Genomic DNA, 9,354 nt, shown 5'->3' on the forward strand with positions numbered 1-9,354 from the left:
AGCACTCTAATATGGGATACCAGTGTCCCAAGCAGTGGCTTAACCTGCTGTGCCCCAGTATTGGCTCCAATCCTAGATATCAGTCTTATTTAATTCAAAGAGCACACTAGTAGTACAGATCAAGTGTTTAATTTTTGTGTTCATGGCAAAGAGTGTGAGACAGAACCCCTATAATATAAGGGCAGGACCTACCCTTCCTTCTCCCTTAGCCCAAGGTGTCCTTCCCTGTTCCTTACCAAAAGGGAATTCACTGAAATGAGAGAGTAATTCAGCTGGCCCAGCAAGGTTCTAGTCACTGGAATCAAGAAGTCATTTGTTTCTCCAGAAGATAAAACCCTGTTGGCCAATACTGTACAGAGGGGTTTGTTCAGGGGAATTTCAGGATCAGGCAGGGAGATTACAAGTGTGGGGCAGAAGGTAACTCCCACTTACATGTAACATCCCAGGCCAACTGAAGCCCATCTGGCCACCACTGGCCAATCAAAGGAAGGTCAGAAGCACAGAAGCACTACTGACCAATCAGGATCTTCTTTTTAAGTTTTATTTATTTATTTATTTGAAAGGCAGAGTTATGGGGGAGGGAGGGAGGGAAGGAGGAAGGGAGGGAGAGAGAGAGAGAGAGAGAGAGATCTATGTGCTGGTTCACTCCTCAAATGGTGGCAATAGCTGGGGCTGGTCCAGGCCACAGCCAGGAGCTAGGAGCCAGGAGCCAGGAGCTTCATCCCAGTCTCCTATGGACACAGGGGCCCAACTTCTGCTGCTTTTCCCAGACCATTAGCAGGGAGCTGGATCGGAAGTAGAGCAACTGAGACTCAAACCAGTGCCCATATGGGACGCTGGCATCAAAGGCAGTGGCTTAACCCTCTGTGCCACAACCAGGATCTTATACATGAGCTGAACACACACTTCTCAGCCTCAAGTTCAAGCTCTAAGAACCTTTGCCCTAACTTTTCAGGGAGCTCAGGAGTTCAGTAATAGCTGCCAGGCTCCTTGTTCTGCGCATTGCAAAAAACACCTGCTTTCTTCCACCATCCCAATGTCAGTGATTGGCTTTCTGCATGTCAGGTGAGCAAATGGCTTGGGGGTTCTATAGCAATACCTTCAATCAGTTCAGGGTGTTGTTCTGCAACACTCAGTGTATTTTTAAAAATGCCCAGTGTATGGAGGGACAAGTAATCAGTTCTGGGATTTGTTTTCCCAGTGTGATGTTCTGGAAAAATTAGGTGGCTTACAAAATTAAAATAATTCAGTAGGCCCTTAGATATCTGAGTTTCTTTGTAACTCTGCCTGGGACTTCAAGAAGGTTATTGTTGCATGTAGTAGAAATCGCTGAGGAATCTGATCTTGAGACTCAAATGCAGTGAGTTTTGTTTTTGTTTTTAGATTTATATATTTATTTAAAAGATAGATTCACAGAGAGAAAGGGAGACACATATATATGTACACACACACACACACAGATCTTCCATCTGCTGGTTCACTCCCCAGATGGCCACAATGGCCAGGGCTGGGCCAGGCTGAAGCCAGGAGCCTGGAACTCCATCTGGGTCCCCTAGAGGGGTGGCAGGGGCCCAAGCACTAGAGTCACCATCTGCTGCTTTCTCAGGTACATTAGCAGAGAGTTGGATTGGAAGTGGAGCAACCAGGACTTGAACAGGTGCTCACATGAACAGGTGCTCATATGGGATGCCAGCATCACAGACACCAGGTTAACCCACTGCACAATGCTGGCCCCAAATACAGTATTTTAAAAATTCATTCATTTATTTTTATTTAATGGAGGGAGGGAGAGAGAGAGAGAGACAGAGAGAGAGAGAGAGAGAGAGAGAGAGTTTGTTCTCATCTGCTGGCTAACTCCCTCAGTCCCCAAATCTCAAAACTGTAACTCAATCCAAGTCTCTCTTGTGGATGACAGGAACCCGACTACCTAAGCCTTCACCTGCTGCTTCTCAGAATGTGCCGTAGTAGGAAGCTGGAGCTGGGACTCAAACCCAGGCACTCCAATGTAAGATTCGAACACAGGCACTCTGATATGGGTGCAGGCATCTTAACTCCCACACTAAATGCCTGCCCTAAATACAATGTTCATATATGTGTATGCTCTGTCGGCTCCATGGAACAAAATTAGGTCAAGGCAAAAACTTCTCCCATCTCCTATTCTATTTCCATGCCCATGGAAGTTTTGCTTGCCACTTTGAAGACCTCAGTGAACATAGAAGAGCAGCAGCATCCCCTTCCCATGCCCCCTCCTCCTCGTTATCAACACTGTGGCTCTCCTTACTTAGGTCTCTATCAGTGGTAAACTTAAAAAAGAGCTTTTATGCACATCACTTCTAGGATGAGATAATGATTGACCTTCGGCGCTGAGCAGAGCAGTTGAGCACTTCATCTTGCACTGATTTTGAGGATTAAGTAGGGCAGTGCAATTATCCTACTGGGACAACGTCCAGCAGCACACCAGGGGTGTTACATGAGGAGCGCTTGACAGGAGTGCAACTAATGCTTGTAAATAAGGAAACTAAAGCTCACCAAAGTTCTGCAGTTTTCCTAGTATCAGGCAGGCAGAAATGGAGTTGCAGATACTGGGACTCAGGTGTCCTGATCTATACAAGGGAGAACAACAACAACAGGTCATGTTTACCCATGGAAATGGCTCTACTGTGTCTTTGAATAATAGTTAGGGACAGGATCCAAAGGCAGCGATTCATTCATTAAAAGTACGTCATTTCTGGTACTAATCTCACGTGATGTGAAGAACAGAAGGAAAGAAGAAATGAAAATTGATGGTGCATCATTTTCATCAAAATCAGCATGGTAATATGATTGTAGTTGGTTGTTGTAGAAAAAGGAAAGAATTTTGCAACATGGTTTCAGGGCATTTGTACTTTCTTTGTTTCTTTTTTCTCCATGGGGAGCAGAAGTAAGATCTCCTCCCCTTTGTGAAACTAAACAGTTTCCCTTTCTAGACTTCAGTTATCCCCACCAGCAGTGAATATCCAGCTAAGGCATCCTAGGTTGATACAAATATAAATTTGCACAATTTTTCCTATTTGTAAAAGAAAAAGCTATTGTCAATAAAACTCCTCAATTACTAATGGCAAAGGTGTTTAAATTGCTGATGACAATGATGACTTGCTCTCTGTAGGGCACCCAGTTCTGCATCCATGGAGCACCAGGTCACTGGGACAACAATAATTAGTAGGAATAAAGGGGATGAAATATAGGGTGTTATGGAGAATGTTCAATTGTTTATACCAAAGTCTTAAGTCAAACTGACTTAACTGTGGAAGTCCCACAGTTCCACGTGAGGGAAAGCGAATGTTTACTGGAAATTATTTGTTTCATTTTTAATATTAGCAAAATGAGAAATAGGCCAAGAAATTCAGTGACTCGGTAAAACACTGAATGCAAGAGCTGGTTCTTCAGTTTCCTTGCTTTGAAGTCTAATTCTGATATAATCATTAACTAGCTTGTGACCTTGGGAGGAAAATGGACTCTGTGAGCCTGTTTCTTTACCTGTACAATGGAGATGTGATGGAGAGTAGGAGCCACTGCACACAGTTGTTCTGAGGAGCCACATTGGACCATGAACACAAAATGAATTGCTGTCATTAAAGTGACTAAGACAGTGCATTTTAGAGACAGGATCCAACCTCAAAGCCCTCTCAGAACAACACATTGCTCTTTGGATGACGGTCACAGAGCTCAGCGTTTTCATGGTGAGATGGCCAGAATTAGAACTTTAGAATGATCTTTCTGGTCAACTTAAATCCACTGTGGAGAACTTGCCTGCCTGCAGGTGATGTCCTACACTGAGTGCTGTCAATGGCTGCAAGAACTTGGGATAGACACATCCATTCTCACAATTTCCTGTTGCAGGACATGGAATGGATATCAAGAAACATAAGTGGAGTTGGACAAGACAGAACCTATTTGTCTCTATAGAAATCAGTTTTGAAGGACACCTGCTAAAGGTAATTGTTACCCACTGCTCTACACACACACACACACACACACACACACACGATGGAAAACACCAGGCAGCAAGGGGTATGAAGTTCCCCACAAAGGTAGAGGCCGAAGTATTCTCCAGGTCATTTTAGCAGCAAAGCCAGTGATGTGCCCAGTCCAAATCAAGGCTGTGCCATAGTTCTCACCACTTGCTCTAAGAGTGAGGGGGCAAGGGTGGTTAATAACAAAGAATAGAGGAGAATGGAGGAAACTTGGGGAAACTTCTTAGAGAAATGATAGAAAGGAAACATTAGAGTTCCTGATGTAAATATATGTATGATATACAAGATACACATCATATGATATATTGGGCACTGTAGGAGTTGGTTTTTAAGTTGAGCTTTGAAGGAAAGGCAAAGTTCAATAGTTGGATACAGAAAGAATCAAATTCCAGTCTTTGGGGGAGGGCAGGGGAGAAAGAGAGAGAGAGAGAGAGAGAGAGAGAGAGAGAGAGAGACCTGGGTGCTGACAGTAGTCATGATTTATACGGCATGTAATTACTCATCATCTTGGGTGAGTCTACATTTTCACATGGACTTTCAATTACAGTCAATTTCAAGTTTTGCCTTCTTGCCAGTATATATTCTAAAATCTCATTTTAAATAACATCCAAATTATTTTACAACTGTCTTCTAGTGTACTCTTAATATTTTTGAAACCATGAAAATTTGCTTTTAAGTAAATACTATATAATGCCAAAAATTAATTTTAAAACCAGGAAATTGTTTCCATAAATATGGTTTTAAAATCATCACATAGCTTTGAAAAGCTATAAGAATTATTGCCCGGATCTAGTTTTTTTTTAATACTGTCCAAAACAATTTCCTGTTTTCAGATGGCCTCCTTAATGGAATCATATTAATTTTTTTCAATCTGTCTCCAATTACTAAGAAATATTTCTCAACCAGTTTTTTAAAATCTGAATTTCAATTCTGATTGTCAACATATTTTATTTTATTTATTGGTTAAGCTAAACACAATTAGGCATGTATTACTTGCACAGTTTTACAGACATGAAAACTAAGAAACAGAGAAGAGACTTTTCAAAGCAGAACACTGAGGATAAGAGTTGGGCTTCAGTTTGTCCTGAAACCCAATCTTGGCTCATCACAGACAATCTAAATGATCTTGGCAAAATGGCTGCTCTGTGAGTCTCTCCTAAAGCTGTTTCTGATATTTCAATTTAGTATTCCAAGATTTTCTTTTTAACCATTAAACAGTCTTCACTTTTGAATATTCATTAAATCAAGAAGGAGACATATATTAATAAAATTCTTTCTTCAACAAACTTTATTAAAAACTTTCTTTAAAGATTTATTTTATTTGAAAGACAGAAATACAGAGAGACAGAGAGAGAGAGAGAGAGAGAGAGAGAGAGAGAGATCTTCCATCTGCTGATTCACTCCCTAAATGGCTGCAAAGGTTGAAGCCAGGATCCGGGATTTTCTTCCAGGTCTCCCATGTGGGTGCAGAGGCCCAAGCACTTGGGCCTTCTTCCACTGCTTTCCTAGGAGCTGGATTGGAAGTGGAGCAGCTGGGACTTGAACATTGCAAGTGAAGGCTTAATCATCTGTGCCACAGCACTGGCTCCTATGAAAAACTTGTATGAAGAGCGAACACTGTGGTGCAGCAATATCAGCATCCTGTGTCAGAGTATGGTTTGACCCCAGGCTGCTGTGCTTCTGGTCCATCTCCCTGCTAAGGCACCTGGGAAAGCAGCTGAAAATGGTCCAAGTACTTGGGCCCTTGCCACCCATGTGGGAGACCTGGCAGAATTCCAGGCCCCTGGCTTCCATTGTAGCCATTTGGGGAGTAAATCAGAGAACAGAAGGTGTGTGTATGTGTGTGTGTGTGTGTATGTGTGCGTATGTGTACCTATCACTTGGACTTTTAAATGAATAAGTAAATAAATACCCCCAAACTTCCCATGAGCCAGGTATTACACTAGGCAGTGGAGAGACAAAGATAAAAAAAAAAATTCTCCGGAAACTTTCAAAAGTTTCTCTCAATATTAATGTCAAACAAGCAAAATAATAGGTAGTATGTCAGCCTTGTCTCTGACATCTAAATTAAATCATGCATGGACCCTATAGTGCTCAAATTTCTCCTGAGCTCCTTCATTAGCTATTTGGTTTGCTAAGCATTTGAATGAATACTTTTTCAAAACCACCATTCTAAGTATGCCTTTACTGCCCTAATAGAAACCATGCCAAAGCCCCTGCAGTGTGTTTTTTTCCAATTCTCTATTATTTTATGTAACAGTCCTGGGGACCTTAAGAGGAGTCCATATCCTTCCCTATGGAGACTTGTGGCTAGGGGACACATGAGCCTGAAGTTTTTGTTCCCATCCTTGTGCTTACTGGCTACACAGTCTTGGGCAAGTTTCTTGAATTAGCTATGCCTCAGTTGTGTGTGTGTGTGTGTGTGTGTGTGTGTCTCCCTCTCTCGGTCACTCTACCTTTCAAATAAATGTCTTTTTAAAAATAGATAAAAGAGGGGCCGGCGCTGTGGCTCACTTGGTTAATCCTCCACCTTGTGGCCCCAGCAGCCCATATGGGTGCCGGGTTCTAGTCCCACTTGCTCCTCTTCCAGTCCAGCTCTCTGCTGCGGCCCAAGAGGGCAGTGGAGGATGGCCCAAGTGCTTGGGCCCCTGCACCCACATGGGAGACCAGGAAGAAGCACCTGGCTCCTGGCTTCAGATCAGTGCAGCGCTGGCTGTAGTGGCCATTTGGGGAGAGAACCAATGGAAGAAAGACCTTTCTGTCTGTCTCTCTCTCTCTCACTGTCTATAACTCTACCTGTCAAAAAATTTATTAAGAATAAATAAATAAATAAATAAAAGAATGCACTTTATGTGGTCAGTGTTGTGGTGCAGAGTCTGGGCCACTTGGGACAACTGCACCCCATGTCAGAGTGCCTGGGTTTGAGTCCCAGCTTTGCTTCTGATTCAGCATCCTATTAGTGCATCTGGGAGACAGCAGGTAATGACTCACATTCTTGGGTTCCTGTTACTCACTTGGCAGGCCTGGGTTGAATTCCTAGTTCCTGGGTCCAGTCTGGCTAACCCTCACTGTTGTGTGCATTTGTTGAAGACATTTTAAAAAGTTTTCTTTGGTTGATATGTGTGAACCAAAGAAATGTGTTCATGTGATCAACATGAACCTTAACTTTCTCCTCCCATGCCCCCTGTGCTACTTTATCTTATGTTTCAGACTATCAGGTCCTTGAGGATAGATGTATCAAAGTCCAGGCAAGAGACCCAAACCACTCCAGTGATTTTTACAGACGAGATTTTAAAAAATGAATCGCTAACTAGGTGTAAAGGTATTAATAACTGAAGGTAAAAGGAGAATTCTTAGGTATCACAGAAGTAACAGCTGCAGGAAGCAGCTGCTATCCCTAGAGCAAAAAATACAAAGGAAAGAAGTTGGAATTTTTAATGCTTAGAAAGTAGAGGAGGGGGCTGGTGCTGTGGGACCAGCAATGCAGCATCCCATATGGACTAGAAAACCAGTTCTAGTCCTGGCTGCTCCTTTTCTGATCCAGCTCTCTGCTATGGCCTGGGAAAGCAGTGAAAGATGGCCCAAGTCCTTGGGCCCCTGCACCCACATGGGAGACCCAGAAGAAGCTCCTGGCATCGGATTATCCCAGATCTGGCCTTTTTAGCCATTTGGGGAGTGAACCAGTGGATGGAAGACCTTTCTCTCTGTCTGTAACTCTACCTTCAAAATAATAAAAAATTTAAAAAAAAGAAAAAGAGAGTAGAGGAGGTCTCAATGGAACTGAACCTCAGTAGCTTGGGGGCACGTGCTGACTGTGCTGGTGTCTCTGAGATGGGGCTGGTTCTTCAAGTGTTGGGAAAACTTCCAACTGGGTTCAGCATTACTGCAAGAAGGAACAACTACTGCCAGAACTACACTTCCAGGAATCACAAAAGCAGAAAGGAAGCCCTGGAGGGAACAGATAGGAAAGAACGGGTCCCTTCTTTCTTCTGCATCCTTGTCTACCAGATCCTCACATTACCATGATCTAATATACAGCCAGCTAGCAAAGCAAAGCAGAGAGAGAAGGGGTGGTGGTGGTTACAGATGACTGACGACAGCTTAATAATTGCCATAGTGTACCTGGCATAATTTCCAAAATACTGTATTGATTAGATGATTTTGGAAAGGATTTGTGTGTACAGTTAGATGTAAAAACCTGATTTTAATAGCTAATGCCTTAATTCCTCTTATAACAATAATTATCATATTTAGGAAAATAGAACACTCTCATTGTAGAGGAAAGGTCCCAGTGTTAAGGCTTAGAAATAATTAGAGAAACAGATGACAAAACTGTCTTTCATAAGGAGTTACTGGAATTGGAGTGGAATAGGGTTATGGATGAAATAAACAGATACCGAGGAGGGGAGATGAAGAAGAGAGCCAGGGCAGGCAAATTACGAGCAGACCAGAGTGGATGGTGAAGGGTAACCAGTAAGAAGAAATTCTTAGTGGAATGACAAGGGGAAGACTTTTAGAAATAGAAATGATAAATATTTGAATTTAAGTTTATGACTATGACTCTCAAGTAAGGAAAACTCAATTCTTCAGAACACTGAAATTTACTACTCAGGCCAGTTTATACCTGGAGTATTTACATCTAAAGGGGCCATGTCTCAGTACTTTCATGCTGCTACAACAAAATACCATAAACTGGAAAGCTTATAAACAACAGGAAATTAGCTCTCACAGTTCTGGAGGCTGAGAAGTCCAAGATCAAGACAAAGGTGTCTGGTGAGGGCTTAGTTCACAGAAACGGTGCTTACTTGCTAAGTCTTCTTTTGGTGATATGGGCAAGGCAGGGCTCTAACCAAGTCTGTGTGGCTGGAGCTGTAAGGTATAGGTAACTGGGTGAAACAAGTATGTATGCCTTCCTTGCCAGTGACTGAGATCCCCCAGGGTCACAGTCCATGGGAAAGGCTATAGCAAATTTCATGAGCTTTCAAAGATGAGAGGGGACCTTAGCTCCTATTCTGGTGATGTTTTGGTGTTAGAATGTACAGTTCAGTGCCTCTGTCCTGAAGAATACCTTGTAAGTATTTGGCCCAATGACTCCATGAAGGTGTGAGCTCACGGAGATGTTGCGTCATTTGAACATCTGTGTTAGCCTCATCCTTCCAGTTGTGGATCTGAACCTGAGTAGGGGTATGCTATTAAAAAAAAATCTCTTTTCCATGAGATAGTAAATATAGAAATCTTTCAATATAATGCATAAACTGTCACATGGTATACAAACAATTCTATCACATTAAGGATGTGAAGATACAGATCTTCATAGTCATGATTAAAGTGTTTTTGTGGT

Source organism: Oryctolagus cuniculus, chromosome 1 (genome assembly GCF_964237555.1).
Source record: "Oryctolagus cuniculus chromosome 1, mOryCun1.1, whole genome shotgun sequence".
Classification (NCBI taxonomy): domain Eukaryota; kingdom Metazoa; phylum Chordata; class Mammalia; order Lagomorpha; family Leporidae; genus Oryctolagus; species Oryctolagus cuniculus.